At 42.5% G+C, this 21427-nt stretch overlaps 1 pseudogene; it reads left to right on the top strand.

The window, feature by feature from the left end:
* The window catches only part of LOC135560058 (GTPase IMAP family member 7-like), a 43104-nt pseudogene that overhangs the window by 6004 nt on the left and 15673 nt on the right, over nucleotides 1-21427 (top strand).

Below are 21427 nucleotides of genomic sequence, written 5' to 3' on the forward strand. Positions count from 1 at the left end.
TTAAACTAGCGTACTATTGTTTGTACAGATGAACGTGGGACCTTCAGGCATTTGGAAATTGCTCCCAAGGATGAATCAGACTTGTGGAGGTCTACAAATTTTTTCTGAGGTCTTGGCTGATTTCATTTGATTTTCCCATGATGTCAAGCAAAGAGGCACTGAGTTTGAAGGTAGGCCTTGCAATACATCCACAGGTACACCTCCAATTGACTCAAATTATGTCAATTAGCCTATCAGAATCTTCTAAAGCCATTACATCATTTTTTTGTATTTTCCAAGCTCTTTAAAGGCACAGTCAATTTAGTGTATGTAAACCTTTGACCCACTGGAATTGTGATACAGTGATTCATAAGTGAAATACTCTGTCTGTAAACAGTTGTTGGAAAAAATGATTGTGTCATGCACAAAGTAGACTTCCTAACCGACTTGCCAAAACGACAAACAGCCCTTGTGCCGACATTGCTTCCAGAGGAAGTTTGGAACTCTGTAGTGAGTGTTGCATCCAAGGACAGGCCATTTTTACACACTACGCGCTTCAGCACTTCACAATTACCGTTGACTGGGCTGCTCTAGCAGGGCAGAAATGTGATGAACTGACTGGTAGGAAAGGTGGCATCCTATGACGTTGAAAGTCACTGAGCTCCTCAGTACAGGCCATTCTACTGCCAATTTTTAACTAAGCAAGTCAGTTAAGAACAAATTATTATTTACAATGACGGACTATCCCGGTCAAACTTGGACAATTCTGGCCCAATTGTGTGCCACCCTATGGGACTCCCAATCACAGCTGGATGTGATGCAGCCTGGATTCGATCCAGGGACTACAGTGACGCCTCTTGCACTGAGATGCAGCACCTTAGACCGCTGCGCCACTCAGGAGCCCAAGGAACTGATTGCATAGCTGTGTGCTCGATTCTATTCACCTGTCAGCAACAGGTGTGGCTGAAATATCCAAATCCAGTCATTTGAAGGGGTGCTTCTAACCTAGCTGTGACTTAAGCACATTAAGACATTGTATTCATTAAGCTCCTTACTTTGTGATCTACAGAAGCTACATCCTTCATGTTGCTTCCCATTTATGCTTTCTTCCTTTTATTGAAACTGTAATGATAACAACATTGTAAGAACCGAGTGAATAAATTATATATTTGCATAATTCCTGTTGTAGCGTGATCTGTTTCCATGAATTTGTACCAAGTTGAGGTCTGCTTTGACTACCTTATCCAACAATAATCTGTTTGTTATATGTTAATAATGATTAATTATGACAGTATAATTAAATTGGATTTGGATTTCTGTGACTTTGTTGGCTTTCCCTGTGAATTCCTAAAAACATCTTTCCGAGCATAAAATAATTCCGGCATACTCACCAACACCTGATGCCTCATCTTCCTCCCCATGTGGAAGAGCTGTAGAAGACAACATTAAACACATATATTCATACTGTGTCAACTTGCAGGCTCAGATTGACATCTTCTATAGTTGTCCTTATGTCCTCAGAACAGCCTCAATTCGTCAGGTGATTGTCTCTACAAGGTGTCAAGTGTTCCACAGGGATGCTGGCCCATGTTGACAACAATGCTTCCCACAACTGTCTTAATGTGTTCTTAATATTTGGTATAATAACTAAAACACTCGTTTTAGGTTCTGGTAGAGGCAACCAGGTTTTTGTCTAAAATGTCCTAGTGGAAGGTACTGTAGAGTTCACGATGTCATTGACCTTAACCCTTTATTCTCGTGGGAATTGGCCTATATGGAAAGGGCTAAATTGAAATGTTATGGAAAAATTATTTCTTAGACTAAAGGTGAGGATTTAACAGTTCACCTGACACAAGACTGAATCCTAACATCCTACTGGGGGCACACTGGTTGAATCAATCTTGTTTCCACATCATTTCAATGAAATTACTATGAACCAACGTGGTGTAGACGTTGACATGTTCCCAGTGAGATTACTCTGTTGATTTGATGTGCTATTTACATTTACTGTACTTTTATAAGTCTGAAAATACTCTGGATTTATTCAGTAACATAAGAATATTATTGGAAATTGGGTTAGATGCAACGCAACATAAAACAATTACAAGAGTTTGAGTGAGAGGTCTAACTGGTGTTTCGAAGTGGCAATACACCTCTCCAAAATGTGCATGGTTCCTAAGTGACTTCATTGCACTTTTATGACTCAAAGAAGTACAAGGTGTATTTTTTTCTTCTCTCCTATCTGGTCTGTTGAGGAACTAGAACAAGCATACTTGTATTTGTTTTGTTTGGAACACAGCCCCGTATCCCCGCCTTTACACAACAACTGTTTACGCAATTCAAAAACACCCCATGATAAATCACAATCTGCGTCAGGTGGGCTTTATTTAAAAGCTTGTTCCATTGCCAGTATGACAAGCTAAATGATAAAATACGATGTTAGTGTTAGGGTTCCACAAGGAAATTCAGCAGATCGTAATGTTGGTGCTCATTGAATGGAGTCATGAGTTCAGTCAGAAATGTGGTCCACTGCAAACAGCATTAATATATGTTTAGTTTAATGATATGGAAATGTGAAGTGTACATTTGGACTTACGGATGTTTGGCTTGCTTGTAAGACATCAAATTGGTATTTATTATAATCCTCAATGTCTCCTCTTTCAAAATACATAGAGTCCTCTTAATTTACAGCATTTCCCTCACTCTGACCCCAAAATGTACAAAAGTTGCCCAATTAGCAGGAGGTAAACGTCTTGTCCTGCACGGTGCTCCACTTCAGAACGACTGTCAGTTAATACCCTACAGAGCTGTAAAGCGGAGACCCTGAGCTCTGATGTCATGTATAGCATGTTACTGTACAGCCACTGCATTCCAATGTAGGTGCTTATCAGCCCCCAAATCTTCCATATTCAACCTGTATATGGGTACGATTGTAAAGAGCTAGGCAATAATGCCCGATGGGCTGTAATATATGGTCTGAGCAGTAAACCTGTATAACAGTTAAATCATCTAGAAACTGACATAATAGACAGGTATAAAAGCACAACAGTAGTACTCACTTGGAGGATCACTTCTGTTCATCTTCTTCTTTGCGTCTGCACTTGAAATAGCTGCAGTCTGTACTGTAGTTTAACAGCTCCAGTGGTTTTATGCTGTGCAGAGTATTGATTTAATGACTTCATCTATTCTAGACAGTCCTTCTCATAAGGAGGTGCATTTCTAGTAAAGGGTGTGACAATGTTGCTTTGGTACCAGTCTGTTGAGCTAACATTATGTATTAATGGGTGGGTCTAATCCTGAATGCTGATTTATTCAAACTAATTCCACGTGTTACCACCGGCAAAATCCGTGACATTCAAATTCCTTTTACTCTGTTCCATCTGACTGTCACATCAGCCCAGCCAAGCAATTAGTAAACTTGATCTCCACTATAAAAAGCATAAAATCAAATCAAATGTTAATAGTCACATGCGCCGAATACAACAGGTGTAGTAGACCTTACAGTGACATTCTTACTTAGGAGCCCCGAACCAACAGTGCAGTTTAAAAATATATGGATAAGAATTAGGTCGGATGGGGGCATGTAAAAAGTCTGCCTTTTGCTCCGGCGCCATTTTACTAACCTAGACATTATCTACACATTATGTCACATGCATAGTAGACTAACATTTAGTTTTCAACAGCAGAGATTTGTATAACCCTGCTGTCTGACTCTCCGACATTTGCAACATTGTTTCAATATTCAAATTCGATCTCCAGCTATCCCATAATATTGAACGTGTTGGGAGTCGAGACAAGACAGACAGGCAGGCAGCGTTTATCAATGAGTCGAATTCATGAATCAGCTGGTATAATTATTATGGATATATCCGCTCTGGGGTTGGGGCAGTATGTTGACATCCGGATGAAAAGCGTGCCCAAAGTAAACTGCCTGTTACTCAGGCCCAGAAGCTAGGATATGCATATGATTAGATTTGGATAGAAAACACTCTAAAGTTTCTAAAACTGTTAAAATAATGTAGTGTTGTGGTATGTATTCTGCTCTGATGTTTCATTTTAATATCATGTACTCATAGCCCTTAGGGAGAATCTCATGTACTCATAGCCCTTAGGGAGAATCTCATGTACTCATAGCTTTCCGGGAGAATATCATGTACTCATAGCCCTTAGGGAGATTCACATGTACTCATAGCCCTTAGGGAGAATCCCATGTACTCATAGCTCTTAGGGAGAATATCATGTACTCATAGCCCTTAGGGAGGATCACATGTACTCATAGCCCTTAGGGAGAATATCATGTACTCATAGCCCTTAGGGAGAATCACATGTACTCATAGCCCTTAGGGAGAATCACAAAGGTGACGTAGCGGTGTCTCATCCTCGGGACGGTTGAGCTAACGTAGGCTAATGTAATTAGCATGAGGTTGTAAGAAACAAAAACAATCCCAGGACATAGACATATCTGATATGGGCAGAAAGCTTAGATTCTTGCTAACTTCTTGCGTCGAGCCATCCCGGATCCGGTATCGTGACTACAGCCTCAAGCTCATTACCATAACGCAACGTTAACTATTCATGAAAATCGCAAATGAAATGAAATTAATCTATTTGCTCTCAAGCTTAGCCTTTTGTTAACAACACTGTCATCTCAGATTTTCAAAATATGCTTCTCAACCATTGCAAAACAAGCATTTGTGTAACAGTATTGATAGCTAGCATAGCATTTCGCATTAGCATTCAGCAGGCAACATTTTCACAAAAAACAGAAAAGCATTCAAATAAAATCATTTACCTTTGAAGAACTTCGGATGTTTTCAATGAGGAGACTCTCAGATAGCAAATGTTCAGTTTTTCGAGAAAATGTTATTTGTTTAGGACAAATCGCTCCGTTTTCTGCGTCACGTTTAGCTACGGAAAAAACCTGTATCCAGGATTGTGTAAATCTATCCGCAAGCTCATTAGCATAACACAACGTTAACTATTCATGAAAATCGCAAATGAAATTAAATTAATCTATTTGCTCTCAAGCTTAGCCTTTTGTTAACAACACTGTCATCTCAGATTTTCAAAATATGCTTTTGAACCATAGCTAAACAAGCATTTGTGTAACAGTATTGATAGCCTAGCATAGGATTATGCCTGTCTTTCAGCATGCAACATTTTCACAAAAACCAGAAAAGGATTCAAATAAAATCATTTACCTTTGAAGAACTTCAGATGTTTTCAATGACGAGACTCAGTTAGATAGCAAATGTTCCGTTTTTACAAAAAATATTATTTGTGTCGACTAATCGCTCCGTTTTGTTCATCACGTTTGGGTAAGAAAAAAATAAGAAAAAATTAAGTCATTAAAACGCGAACTTTTTTCCAAATTAACTCCATAATATCGACAGAAACATGGCAAACCGATGTTTAGAATCAATCCTCAAGGTGTTTTTCACATATCTATCGACGATAAATCCTTCGTGGCAGTTGACTTTCTCTTCTGAAGAAATGGAACGCGCATGGACCTACAGATTACGCAATAATTTCGACACAGGACACCAGGCGGGACACCAGGTTAATGTAGTCTCTTATGGTCAATCTTCCAATGATATGCCTACAAACACGTCACAATGCTGCAGACATCTTGGACGAACGGCAGAACGCATAAGCTCGTTCACAGCATATTCACAGCCTTATAAGGAGACGATAGTAAAACAGAGCGTCAAAAATCCTGCTCATTTCCTGTTTGAAGTTTCATCTTGGTTTCGCCTGTAAGATAAGTTCTGGGGCACTCACAGATAATATCTTTGCAGTTTTGAAAACGTCAGTGTTTTCTTTCCAAAGCTGGCAATTATATGCATAGTCGAGCATCTTTTCGTGACAAAATATTGCGCTTAAAACGGGCACGTTTTTTTTATCCAATAATGACATAGCGCCCCCATAGGTTGAAGAGGTTAATCTAACTGCACTGTCCAATTTACAGTAGCTGTTACAGTGAAAAAATACCATTCTATTGTTTGAGGAGAGTGCACAATTATGAACTTGAAAATGTATGAATAAACGAATTAGACACATTTGGGAAGTCTTGATACAACATTTTGAATAGATATGCAATAGTTCATTGGATCAGTCTAAAACTTTGCACATACACTGCTGCTACCTAGTGGCCAAATTCTAAATTGCGCCTGGGGTCGACTAATTCATGATAGCCTTTCTCTTGCATTTCAAAGATGGTACAATTTTTTTTTTTTTCTGATGTTTTTTTCTCTGTAATATCTTTTACCAGATCGCTAAAATAGAATTAAGTTATATTTCTGACGCAGATCGCGCTGCAAGTCCTGCCTCTCCCATCTTCTCATTGGTTTATAAAAGCAGGTACCCACCTGCCATCTCCTCAACTCAAACTGAGTTTTTATGGATATAAAGAAGGAATGTATGGAACAAAAGGACCATTTGTAATGTAACTGGGACATTTTGGATTGCCAACAGAAGAAGATCTTCAAAGGTAAGGCATATATTATATCTCTATTTCTGACTTTCGTGTCGCAACTCCCTGGTTGGAAAATCATTTGTTATGCATTTGTGTGCTGGACGCTGTCCTCAGATAATCGCATGGTTTGCTTTCGCCGTAGAGCCTTTTTTAAATCTGACACCTTGGCTGGATTAACAACAAGTTAAGCTATATTTTGATGTATTGCACTTGTGATTTCATGAAAGTTTAATATTTATAGTAATTTAATTTGAATTTGGCGCTCTGCCATTTCACCGGATGTTGGCCAGGTGGAACGCTACCGTCCCACGGATCCATAAAAAGTTAAAGCTGTCGTGATGATTGATATGTAGTGACCTCGTTGAACTGTGGAATGTGTTTGAACATTTCAAAGAGTATGGCCCACCCTGTTATAGTGGTCTCCGACCACTACCTTGTATCCTTTTCCCTCTCGCTCTCATCCAACACTTCCCACACTGCCCCTACTCGGATGGTATCGCGCCGTCCCAACCTTCGCTCTCTCTCCCCCGCTACTCTCTCCTCTTCCATCCTATCATCTCTTCCCTCTGCTCAAACCTTCTCCAACCTATCTCCTGATTCTGCCTCCTCAACCCTCCTCTCCTCCCTTTCTGCATCCTTTGACTCTCTATGTCCCCTATCCTCCAGGCCGGCTCGGTCCTCCCCTCCCGCTCCGTGGCTCGACGACTCATTGCGAGCTCACAGAACAGGGCTCCGGGCAGCCGAGCGGAAATGGAGGAAAACTCGCCTCCCTGCGGACCTGACATCCTTTCACTCCCTCCTCTCTACATTTTCCTCTTCTCTCTCTGCTGCTAAAGCCACTTTCTACCACTCTAAATTCCAAGCATCTGCCTCTAACCCTAGGAAGCTCTTTGCAACCTTCTCCTCCCTCCTGAATCCTCCTCCCCCTCCCCCTCCTCCCTCTCTGCAGATGACTTCGTCAACCATTTTGAAAAGAAGGTCGACGACATCCGATCCTCGTTTGCTAAGTCAAACGACACCGCTGGTTCTGCTCACACTGCCCTACCCTGTGCTCTGACCTCTTTCTCCCTCTCTCTCCAGATGAAATCTCGCGTCTTGTGACGGCCGGCCGCCCTACAACCTGCCCGCTTGACCCTATCCCCTCCTCTCTTCTCCAGACCATTTCCGGAGACCTCCTCCCTTACCTCACCTCGCTCATCAACTCATCCCTGACCGCTGGCTACGTCCCTTCCGTCTTCAAGAGAGCGAGAGTTGCACCCCTTCTGAAAAAACCTACACTCGATCCCTCCGATGTCAACAACTACAGACCAGTATCCCTTCTTTCTTTTCTCTCCAAAACTCTTGAACGTGCCGTCCTTGGCCAGCTCTCCGCTATCTCTCTCAGAATGACCTTCTTGATCCAAATCAGTCAGGTTTCAAGACTAGTCATTCAACTGAGACTGCTCTTCTCTGTATCACGGAGGCGCTCCGCACTGCTAAAGCTAACTCTCTCTCCTCTGCTCTCATCCTTCTAGACCTATCGGCTGCCTTCGATACTGTGAACCATCAGATCCTCCTCTCCACCCTCTCCGAGTTGGGCATCTCCGGCGCGGCCCACGCTTGGATTGCGTCCTACCTGACAGGTCGCTCCTACCAGGTGGCGTGGCGAGAATCCGTCTCCACACCACGTGCTCTCACCACTGGTGTCCCCCAGGGCTCTGTTCTAGGCCCTCTCCTATTCTCGCTATACACCAAGTCACTTGGCTCTGTCATAACCTCACATGGTCTCTCCTATCATTGCTATGCAGACGACACACAATTAATCTTCTCCTTTCCCCCTTCTGATGACCAGGTGGCGAATCGCATCTCTGCATGTCTGGCAGACATATCCGTGTGGATGACGGATCACCACCTCAAGCTGAACCTCGGCAAGACGGAGCTGCTCTTCCTCCCGGGGAAGGAGGAATCTTGGCGTGATCCTGGACAACACCCTGTCGTTTTCAAATAACATCAATGCGGTGGCCCGTTCCTGTAGGTTCATGCTCTACAACATCCGCAGAGTACGACCCTGCCTCACACAGGAAGCGGCGCAGGTCCTAATCCAGGCACTTGTCATCTCCCGTCTGGATTACTGCAACTCGCTGTTGGCTGGGCTCCCTGCCTGTGCCATTAAACCCCTACAACTCATCCAGAACGCCGCAGCCCGTCTGGTGTTCAACCTTCCCAAGTTCTCTCACGTCACCCCGCTCCTCCGCTCCCTCCACTGGCTTCCAGTTGAAGCTCGCATCCGCTACAAGACCATGGTGCTTGCCTACGGAGCTGTGAGGGGAACGGCACCTCAGTACCTCCAGGCTCTGATCAGGCCCTACACCCAAACAAGGGCACTGCGTTCATCCACCTCTGGCCTGCTCGCCTCCCTACCACTGAGGAAGTACAGTTCCCGCTCAGCCCAGTCAAAACTGTTCGCTGCTCTGGCCCCCCAATGGTGGAACAAACTCCCTCACGACGCCAGGACAGCGGAGTCAATCACCACCTTCCGGAGACACCTGAAACCCCACCTCTTTAAGGAATACCTAGGATAGGATAAAGTAATCCCTCTCACCCCCCCCCCTGAAAAGATTTAGATGCACTACTGTTCCACTGGAGGTCATAAGGTGAATGCACCAATTTGTAAGTCGCTCTGGATAAGAGCGTCTGCTAAATGACTTAAATGTAAATGTAAATGTAACTTAGGGCCTGGCTGTAGTATATGAAAGCAGTAATGTCCGGGGGTATTGGAGTAAGAGTGGTGAACACTACTAGCGACCTTGCTAAACCCCACAATGCTAAAGAAGAAATTAAACATGGATTTTGTGATCACTTGATGACCGTAGCAACGGAAGCAGGACCCCGTTTAAAACATAGAGAAAGGGCAGAGTATAAAGCATCAATATATGATGCTTCAAAAAAGCTTTTTAAAAATATGTATAGAACCCAAATACCCGCAACTGTGTTGAAAGATCAAGTGTTGATGTCTAATGGACAGCTATGTGGTTATCAGTTTGAGGCGGCAGGGTAACCTAGTGGTCGTTCTGCCCCTGAACAGGCAGTTAACCCACTGTTCCTAGGCCGTCATTGAAAATAAGAATTTGTTCTTAACTGACTTGCCTGGTTAATTAATAAAGGTAAAATAAAATAAAAATTACCAGGCCTGTAGAGTGAAACTCTATACCGTAGCCGAAGGAGAAGAATATACTGACCAGACTTTAGGAGTGGACTATGGGCTTGAAGACTAGCATGTGTTTCGCAAGGTGGTGTGTCCCAAACTCAGAGTTATCACAAAGGGGTATAGCTTGTTCACGGGCTACGAGGCCCGTTGGGAAGGTGCCCCTGACTCCTCACGAAGAATGTTTCACAGGGTGAAAATACAAAGAAAGAATGGACTTCCATGTTGGTGCGTGGAGTTCAATATCAGCAACGAAAACATCTGCAATGAAAATAACAGTGCTGGAGATTTTAGGTTGCGTATGCTTATTCCTTTTAAAAGTTGGGATATAATGGATTTGAAAATGTTAGAGTTAGCTCTTTTTGTACAGAGCCAACAATGTCAGAGTATTGTTAAACTAAGGAATTGCATAATATATACGAATCCTAAAGATTTTGATTCAAAGGAGCCCTCAGAAGGTACATCCTCAGAAGGGTCAACCCCTGAAAAAAAACTAAGAACACAGCTGTTACGATAACCCCGCCCCGATACCAAAGGAATGGTTCAACAATAAAAGCCTCTGGTTCTTCATTTCAGCATATACCGTGGATATTCATATACCATATCAGGACTCCGATACGTCATGGGTGCCAGACCCTAAGGACTCTATGCCTCACAGCCCTCCTTTCTACTCCCCCCAGGCAAGACCCCCGACACCCCCTACATGTACACAGCCTGAGGATGATGGGGTGGTGAGTACTATTTTTGTGGACACCATCAAGGCCTCTGTAGCCACACTTTTAGATGTGGTGATTGGAGATTATATAAGAGAAAAATGCCACGGTTGTGAGATCAGTCACCCCAGCCAACGACGACATCTGTGTTAATACGACCCACACCGGTACTACTACTTCAACCATGTTGAGGAGCTGGTGAAAAGACTGTGGTCCAGCCGCTTTATACCATCGATGGTCAGAGTACTGGAGTCCATGGATCTTGTGCCATCTATTCCCAGGGTTTACGGCGTAACCGAGGCTTTCCTACATGAACTGAAGGGGGTGATCTACATCCACGAGAAACTCAAAGAAATCCGGCACACACTGGTGGATGACAACAAATACAAGGAAGCTTTGGTGGCTGTTGTGGTGACTTTCTGGCTCAATAAACCCCAAGAGAACGAGTAACAATATATTTTTTATTTAAATGTAAAGAAATGGGTAACTATATGCATACGATGTTAGAGAGAATAAATAAATGTTTTCTTTTGAGAGAATTTAAAAATGTTATGCATCAAATTATTGAAAATAAAGTGAACAATACAGGGGTTAATGCAGAGCGTGTGCTAAAAATGGAGCAAATCATGAGTCATGTAAGACATACGGGCAAGACTCCACAATGGACAGAACTGGTATCCCGTCTTGTGGATGATTCTGAAGAACTAGAAACATCCTTGTCTAAGATTTTAGATTATTTGTTTGAAACACTGTTTAATTGTAAGATGTATCATATTCTGTTGTTTTTGTACTTATATAACGGATGTACATGTCTTAAAAATTCTGCAATATAAGCCTGTAAATGTAAACCAAGTATACATTTACATTTACATTTAAGTCATTTAGCAGACGCTCTTATCCAGAGCGACTTACAAATTGGTGCTTTCACCTTATGACATCCAGTGGAACAGCCACTTTACAATAGTGCATCTAGGTCTTTTAAGGGGGGGGGGGGGGGGAGGGGGAGAAGGATTACTTTATCCTATACAAGGCATGGGTCAATGAGAAAACGGGTACTAATATCTTGCTACGTATCCTTAAAATCTGTTGCGGCTCTAGGTGGCACAATTTCCATTAAAACGTTCCCGTTTTAAACGGGATATTTTGTCAGGACAAGATGCTAGCATATGCATATAATTGACAGCTTAGGATAGAAAACACTCTAACGTTTCCAAAACTGTAAAGATATTGTCTGTGAGTATAACAGAACTGATGTTGCAGGCGAAAGCCTGATAAAAATCCAATCCGGAAGTGCCCCATATTTTGAATGTTCCAATGAGTCCCTATTGAGCTGTGAATGCGCAATAAACCAGCTTACGCTTTCTACGTATTCCCCAAGGTGTGTACAGCATTGTGACGTAGTTTTACGCATTTATGTTGAAGAATAGTCGTAGGCGGCTACATTGCGTAAGTGGTCACCTCATGGCTCCCAGGGTGACTCTCGCGTAAAATACAGAGGTAGCCATTACTCCAATCGGTCCTCCTGAAAAACGAATTGTCCCGATGGATATATTATCGAATAGATATTTGAAAAACACCTTGAGGACTGTTTATAAACAACGTTTGCCATGTTTCTGTCGATATTATGGAGCTAATTTGGAATATTTTTTCGGCGTTGTCGTGACTGCAATTTCCAGGCCATTTCTCAGCCAAACGTGAAGAACAAACGGAGCTATTTCTTCTACAAAAATAATATTTGGGAATTTTTTTATTACTTTGGCTATATACCTGGGAGTCTCGTGAGTGAAAACATCCGAAGTTCATCAAAGGTAAACAATTTAATTTGATTGCTTTTCTGATTTTCGTGACAAGGTTGCCTGCTGCTAGCAAGGCATAATGCTATGCTAGGCTATCGATAAACTTACACAAATTCTTGTCTAGCTTTGGCTGTAAAGCATATTTTGATAATCTGAGATAACAGGGTAATTAACAAAAGGCTAGGCTGTGTTCCAATATATTTCACTTGTGATTTTCATGAATAGGAATATTTTCTAGGAAGATTTTTATCTGTTGCGTTATGCTAATTAGTGTCTGTTAGAGGAATTCTAAATTCCTATATGTTTTGTAGCCAAAACCAAATTCACACTCTTATCTATTTCATAATAAGTTGTAAATTTATAATTTTGCATGAAATAGCAAGAGACCAGTCTTAAAAACAAGTTCAGCATTTTTTCTTGATGAGTACTGACCCAAAATACAAAGAGCATTTGATTTTAAAGAGAGAACATAAAATGAGTTATCATTTTCACACACTCTCTACGATCTCCACAATAGCGCAGTGTCTTCAGGTCTGGAGATCTTCGTCTACTCCCCTCATAAAACAAACATTCCAATCTGTCTAAAATACATTTTCTCCTCCACTAATGAAACATCAAAGACCATCCTTATCTGTCAGAAAAGATATACCATCCCTCTCCCTTAAACCCGCAAGGTACAGACAATTAATTTGTTTTACTTACATTTTCAGTAACAGCTTAACCAAGAACCCATACATTTCATACCATAACATAATAGTATTAAAAGAAATGGTTCTAATTTTATTGTATACATAATTAATAATTTCAACTATAATTTCCTCCAACAGTGTCAGATGATGACAACGGTCCCGTTCACGGGATGGGGTGTCACTAGAGGTTAATTGTATGGATACGGAATACTTAATGTTTGCAAAAATAAAAGGCAAAATGAAAATGAAATGTTCTTGTTATTTGAAAGGGGCTCATTAACCTCTCTACGCACCGAACCTGTTTGCGGGATTAAATTCGACAACATACGGTGATCGCTACATAAATAGTCATATTAAACATTCATGAAAATACAAGTGTCTCACATGATTCGAAAGCCTAGAATCCTGCTAATCCAACTGCGTTGTCAGATTTAAAAAAGGATTTACTGCGAAAGAATACAATGTGATTATCTGAGGACAGAGCCCCATAAAAAAAACGATTTCAACCAGCACAGTCGTAACAAAATCACAAATTGCAATAAAATAAATAGTTTACCTTTGACGATCTTCCTCTGTTTGCAATCCCAATGCTCATTGTTACACAATGAATGGTCTTTTGTTTGATCAAATTAATTTTTATAGCATAACACAAAACATTTTGTGAACCGCTTGTGTCGTGAATTCCGTCTCATTAAATTTTTGATGACACATTCGATGTAAATACACACACTAAACGGGACTTTATCCAGTCATGTTTGGTTTCATTGCAATTTTTAGTTATTTTTATTTCACCTTTATTTAACCAGGTAGGCTAGTTGAGAACAAATTCTCATTTACAATTGCGACCTGGCCAAGATAAAGCATAGCATTGTGAACAGACAACAACACAGAGTTACACATGGAGTAAACAATAAACAAGTCAATAGCACAGGTATGCGAATAATTACAATTTAGCAGATTAACTTCTTCGATATAGGGGGCGCTCTTTTAATTTTTGGATGAAAAAAACATTCACGTTTTAAACAAGATTTTTTGTCACGAAAAGATGCTCGACTATGCATATAATTGACAGCTTTGGAAAGAAAACACTCTGACGTTTCCAAATCGGCAAAGATATTATCTGTGAGTGCCACAGAACTGATGCTACAGGCGAAACCAAGATGAAATTTCAAACAGGAAATGCCCCAGATTTTGAATGCGCTTTGTTCCAATGTCTCCTTATATGGCTGTGAATGCGCAAGGAATGAGCCTACACTTTCTGTCGTTTCCCCAAGGTGTCTGCAGCATTGTGACGTATTTGTAGGCATATCATTGGAAGATTGACCATAAAGAGACTACATTTACCAGGTGCTCCGCTTGGTGTCCTTTATTGCGTAATCTCCAGCTGCGTGTATTTTACCATTTGCTTCAGAGGAGAAACCAAACTGCCACGAATGACTTATCATCGAATAGATATGTGAAAAATACCTTGAGGATTGATTCTAAACAACGTTTGCCATGTTTCTGTCGATATTATGGAGTTAATTTGGAAAAAAGTTTGGCGTTGTAATGACTGAATTTTCGGGGGTTTTTCTTAGTCAAACGTGGTGAACAAAACGGAGCGATTTCTCCTACACAAATAATATTTTTGGAAAAACTGAACATTTGCTATCTAACTGAGAGTCTCCTCATTGAAAACTTCCGAAGTTCTTCAAAGGTAAATGATTTTATTTGAATGCTTTTCTTGTTTTTGTGAAAATGTTGCCTGCTGAATGCTAGGCTTAATGCTATGCTAGCTATCAATACTCTTACACAAATGCTTGTGTAGCTATGGTTGAAAAGCATATTTTGAAATTCTGAGATGACAGTGTTGTTAACAAAAGGCTAAGCTTGTGAGCCAATATATTTATTTCATTTCATTTGCGATTTTCATGAATAGTTAACGTTGCGTTATGGTAATGAGCTTGAGGCTATAATTACGCTCCCGGATACGGGATTGCTCGACGCAACAGGTTTTAACACTGGAGTGATAAATTATCAGATGGTCATGTGCAGGTAGAGATACTGGTGTGCAAAAGAGCAGAAAAGTAAATAAATAAAACAGTATGGGGATGAGGTAGGTAAATTGGGTGGGCTATTTACCAATGGACTATGTACAGCTGCAGCGATCGGTTAGCTGCTCAGATAGCAGATGTTTAAAGTTGGTGAGGGAGATAAAAGTCTCCAACTTCAACAATTTTTGCAATTTGTTCCAGTCACAGGCAGCAGAGAACTGGAAGGAAAGGCGGCCAAATGAGGTGTTGGCTTTAGGGATGATCAGTGAGATACACCTGCTGGTGCGCGTGCTGCGGGTGGGTGTTGCCATCGTGACCAGTGAACTGAGATAAGGCGGAGCTTTACCTAGCATGGACTTGTAGATGACCTGGAACCAGTGAGTCTGGCGATGAATATGCAGCGAGGGCCAGCCGACTAGAGCATACAGGTCGCAGTGGTGGGTGGTATAAGGTGCTTTAGTAACAAAACGGATGGCACTGTGATAAACTGCATCCAGTTTGCTGAGTAGAGTATTGGAAGCTATTTTGTAGATGACATTGCCGAAGTATAGTCAGTTTTACTAGGGTAAGTTTGGCGGTGTGAGTGAAGGAGGCTTTGTTGCGAAATAGAAAGCCAACTCTAGATTTGATTTTAGATGGGAGATGTTTCATATGAGTCTGGAAGGAGAGTTTACAGTCTAGCCAGACACCTAGGTACTTATAGATGTCCACATATTCTAGGTCGGAACCATCCAGGGTGGTGATGCTAGTCGGGCGTGCGGGTGCAGGCAGCAAACGGTTGAAAGCATGCATTTAGTTTTACTTGTATTTAAGAGCAATTGGAGGCCACGGAAGGAGTGATGTATGGAATTGAAGCTCGTTTGGAGGTTAGATAGCACAGTGTCCAAGGAAGGGCCAGAAGTATACAGAATGGTGTCGTCTACGTAGAGGTGGATCAGGGAATCGCCCACGGCAAGAGCAACATCATTGATATATACAGAGAAAAGAGTCGGCCCGAGAATTGAACCCTGTGCCACCCCCATAGAGACTGCCAGAGGACCGGACAACATGCCCTCCGATTTGACACACTGAATTCTGTCTGCAAAGTAGTTGGTGAACCAGGCAAGGCAGTCATTAGAAAAACCGAGGCTACTGAGTCTGCCGATAATAATATGGTGAATGACAGAGTTGAAAGCCTTGGCCAGGTCGATGAAGACGGCTGCACAGTACTGTCTTTTATCGATGGAGGTTATGATATCGTTTAGTACCTTGAGCGTGGCTGAGGTGCACCCGTGACCGGCTCGGAAACCAGATTGCACAGCGGAGAAGGTACGGTGGGATTTGAGATGGTCAGTGATCCGTTTGTTGACTTGGCTTTTCGAAGACCTTAGATAGGCAGAGAAGGATGGATATAGGTCTGTAATAGTTTGGGTCCAGGGTGTCTCCATATTTGAAGAAGGGGATGACCGCGGCAGCTTTCCAATCCTTGGGGATCTCAGACGATATGAAAGAGAGGTTGAACAGGCTGGTAATAGGAGTTGCGACAATGGTGGCGGATAGTTCCAGAAATAGAGGGTCCAGATTGTCAAGCCCAGTTGATCTGTACGGGTCCAGGTTTTGCAGCTCTTTCAGAACATCTGCTATCTGGATTTGGGTAAAGGAGAAGCTGGGGAGGCTTGGGCGAGTAGCTGTGGGGGGGGGGGGGGGTTCGGAGCTGTTGGCCGAGGTTGGAGTAGCCAGGAGGAAGGCATGGCCAGCCGTTGAGAAATGCTTGATAAGGTTTTCGTTTATCATGGATTTATCGGTGACCGTGTTACCTAGCCTCAGTACAGTGGGCAGCTGGGAGGAGGTGCTCTTGTTCTCCATGGACTTTACAGTGTCCCAGAACTTTTTGGAGTATTGTGGGATCCTGTGTTTTACATTATAGCCATTACCATATATATATATGATTAAATATTATCTGATGTTGGCTGTGTGAAGTATCTTCATTTGTGCACTTGAGCATAATCATGAGAGTAAACAACTGCTTGCTACATCTACTTGTCTGTTTGTGTGTGTGACAAGAACTGAGTAACATGGTGTGACCTGCATGTTGCAAAACTGTAGATCACAGCCCAGCAGATGCTCTGTCCTTGTGTTTGTATGTAACAATATTGAGCACATGGTGTGACTTGCTGTATCTTACAAAGTTGTGATAGGGAAGGGTGTAAAGAAATGCTATTTCTTATGCAGGTGACCAACCTACTGCTAAATACATGGCTACAACTCACAGTAAAGCCTGTGGGGTCCCCTACAGGATAGCTCCCACATTACACACTAACTGCCAAACCAGCGCACACACATAATCTCCCTTTTAACCGAACATTGTGTGCCTGAAGAGGATTCTACGATGACGGACAGACAACTGAGCCAATGGCGGAAGACTACAGACTACACCCAGCCTGAACCAATCCAAAGATCCGATCTTCTAGAATCAACCTACTTTCTGTGCCGTATATTAGGGGTGTGCTGACTGTTAACGGCCTCTTTTCCTGCTGTTCTGTGCGAGCTAACGGGAGAGCCGTAATTACGCTGTACTAGATATATTCACTCTGAATAAACTGTCGCTTGTCATACAATTTACCACTTTGTCTGAATCGATCCTTGACCGGCTCACCCCTCTACATATCTAATAACTAACAGGGGTGGTCATCACGAGGTTTAACTGAGATGGAAAAATACTGAACAACACAATAGCAGGAACTGAGCAACTGTTATAACTAGGCTGCGATACCAGAACAGTAAGAATCTATACATCGACGGAGGGAGTCAAGCCAAGTCAAGCGAATAAATAAAAAATAAAGCGAATAAACGTATAGCAGGTAACATAAATGTTGCAGTCAGGGACTGAATATTCCCACATTGCAGGATGGAGCTGAGAAATAAGGTAGATTGATTTTGATATTTTAATTAATTTACACAAGTACTTCCCGGTTATTGATTTTGGTTTGATTGTTCAGATTACACCACTGAAATTAAACAGGAGGTTAAGGTATACTAACATTACAATCTGTTTTCATTATGGGGAACAATGAAAGGCCCGCAGAGTGGATTGTAGGCTAAGTTTATTTTATGTTAAAGGGACGTTTATCACAGTTGTGTGTGTGTCTAATGGCAGGGGTTTTTATGAAGTATTTTGGGGAGACAATTTGGAGAAACACGAATGTAAGACATGAAACATCGAGACGAATTATTTGAGTTTGAGGGGATTATCATAATTATTAGGTTTTGTTTTTGTAGTAAACGTTTGGGTTAAGGGGATTTCCATGTTCCCAGGGACAAGATATCTTAAAGGGGTACACTCACATATGGAATATTAGGAGTTTTATTTTCTGAGTTTTAATTAATTAAGCAAGTGATTTAAAAAAAAATGTTTTTAAGATAAAGGGTTCTTTAATATGTCTAATATGGTATGGAACACGAATGTAAGGGGATGGTGTAACCTTTGACCTGCTTTCATGGCTCTCCCAGGTGCTCTGATCAGCCACAGGGGGGTGCCATTTGAATAATGAATTTGTGGTCATGGGTAATACAGTTTTTTTTTTAAGGTAAATTAATTATAGTGGAGTTTAATTAACATATATAGGGACTTTAGAAATTGCCACCATAGACATGTTTTTCTAAAAATCCATGAGTTTAGATAAAGCCAAACAGTGAGACATTTAGTTAAAATGTGGAAATATGAGAAAAAGAGCTACAGACAGATAGGGGGAAAAGGCTGACAGAAGAGCCCCCCCGCACTGCGGAGACCTTGAAGGTTGGAGAGCAGTGAGAAGAAGTTTTAGAAGGGGCCAGGACGAGCAAAGATACCAGAATGGGTAGATAACAGTTACTGAGTGGAGACAAAAGGGAGAATTGGACTTGTGGAGAATGAAAGGGGCGTTCCTACATGATAATGTCAGAACATAAGGATAATACTAATCTTACCTAAGTCATTATTTAGAGTAGGTAAGGTTGTTACCTGGGCAGAGCCAGATATCAAATGGAGGAGGGTGTCCGTATGGAGATTACATGATAACCAACTTGGGACAGTTCTGGGATTGGAAAAGAGGGTATCCTTATAGCATAGGGGATCCCACAAAGGTGGATAGGTTTTCAATATCCTTCCAGGATACCCGGGCCAGGTCGATTAGAAAGGCCTGCTCGCAGAAGTGTTTTAGGGAGCGTTTGACAGTGATTAGGGGTGTTCGTTTGACTGCGGACCCGTAGCGGATACAGGCAATGAGGCAGTGATCGCTGAGATCCTGATTGAAGACAGCGGAGGTGTATTTGGAGGACCAGTTGGTCAGGCTAACGTCTATGAGGGTGCCCTTGTTTACAGATTTAGGGTTGTACCTGGTGGGTTCCTTGATGATTTTTGTGAGATTGAGGGCATCTAGCTTAGATTGAAGGACTGCCGGGGTGTTAAGCATATCTCAGTTTAGGTCACCTAACAGAACAAACTCTGAAGCTAGATGGGGGTTGATCAATTCACAAATGGTGTCCAGGGCACAGCTGGGAGCTGAGGGGGGTCAGTAGCAGGCGGCAACAGTGAGAGACTTATTTCTGGAGAGATTCATTTTTAAAATTAGAAGTTCGAACTGTTTGGGTATGGACCTGGAAAGTATGACATTACTTTGCAGGCTGTCTCTGCAGTAGACTGCAACTCTTCCCCCTTTGGCAGTTCTATCTTGACAGAAAATGTTATAGTTGTGTATGGAAATCTCAGAATCTTTGGTGGCCTTCCTAAGCCAGGATTCAGACACGGCAAGGACATCAGGGTTGGCAGAGTGTGCTAAAGCAGTGAGTAAAACAAACTTAGGGAGGAGCCATCTGATGTTGACCTGCATGAAACCAAGGCTTTTTTGATCACAGAAGTCAACAAATGAGGGTGCCTGGGGACAAACAAGGCCTGGGTTTATCTCCACATCACCCGCGGAACAGAGGAGGAGTAGAATGAGGGTGCGGCCAAAGGCTATCAAAACTGGTCGCCTAGAGCGATGGGGACAAAGAATAAAAGGAGCAGATTTCTGGGCGTGGTAGAGTATATTCAGAGCATAATGCGCAGAGAGGGGTATGGTGGGGTGCGGGTACAGCGGAGGTAAGCCCAGGCACTGGGTGATGATAAGAGAGGTTGTATCTCTGGACATGCTGGTTGTAATGGGTGAGGTCACCGCATGTGTGGGAGGTGGGACAAAGGAGGTATCAGAGGTATGAAGAGTGGAACTATGGGCTCCATTGTAAACTAAAACAATGATAACTAACCTGAACAACAGTATAACAATGCATATTGACATTTGAGAGAGGCAAACAGCAAGGCATAAAGTAATCGCAGGTGTTGATTGGGAGAGCTAGCTAAAACAACAGGTGAGACACAACAACAGCAGGTAAAATGGCGATGACCAGGCAGAGAGGGTCGGATTAACTACACACAGAGTCTGAGTTCGCGGCTGGGGCCGACAGATAAAAAATAAACAAACAGAATGGAGCACCGTGATTAATGGACAGTCCAGCAGGCATCAGCTATGTAGCCAAGTGATCATAGTGTCCAGGGGGCAGCAGTAGATGGAACAGGGAAGCCGCCACTACGCTAGCGGCATGCCGATTAAAGTTAGTAGCAAGGGGCTAGTAGGAGCGTCTGCTCCGACGGAGGCCAGTTGAAGGCACAGCGGATGGAGTATTCGTCGGCAGACCAGTCGTGGTGGTGCGGCGGGGCGCTGTGTCGACAGAGAATCCAAGCCAGATGGCGAAAGAGGTACTATATAATTTAGTTTACTAGCCGGGAGATGCTCCTGGCTCATGGCTAACTGGTGCTAGCTTCGTGGCAGTGGCATTAGCCACTTTATCCAATCGGTAGCTGCGGTGATCCGGTGCCAAGGTCCAGAGTATACAGCAAGGATCCGGTGGACTATTTGGCTCTAGCCGTGTATGAGTGGGGTTCGGGTGAACAGCTGAGTAGGCTGGGAGGTGGGCCTCAGGGATAGCTTTGGTACTGGAGGCCACAGTGAGTGCAAGCTGTGAGCTAGCTAGCTGCAGGCCGTGAGCTAGCTAGCTAGCTGCAAGCTAGCTGTGAAGATCAGAAGTAGTGGTCCAGGGATTACGGCAGGAATCCAGCGTTGTTGTGGAGAGACAGTCCGAACAAGTAATGACATCATTGTGCACCAATGATATTACCGCTGTTTCGTTGATTGACCGTATTTTAACCCAATGACCACTGATCGTCTTGAAATCTAGCTTGGTCGATAGCCAATGAGCTGAGGTAAACGGCAATATGTATTGTTTATGTGTTGACCAACACATGTAGTAAACGCCAGCGTAAAGATTGTCATTTGCCATTGAAGATTCATACTGGAAGCCACGCATGTTACGCACAGCACTATTTTGGTAAAGCGCATCTTCAGCTGTTTATATATCAATCAGTATGGCGACTAAGTCAGGGAAAGCTAAATCGAATTCTAGATATACAGATGTACACACAATTTTAGAAGAAATAGATTGGGAAAGTGAGACAGAGATTGTTGGAGGACAATAGATTTAGCTAGCATAGCTTTGATTCCCAAA

Source organism: Oncorhynchus nerka, linkage group LG15 (genome assembly GCF_034236695.1).
Source record: "Oncorhynchus nerka isolate Pitt River linkage group LG15, Oner_Uvic_2.0, whole genome shotgun sequence".
Lineage (NCBI taxonomy): Eukaryota > Metazoa > Chordata > Actinopteri > Salmoniformes > Salmonidae > Oncorhynchus > Oncorhynchus nerka.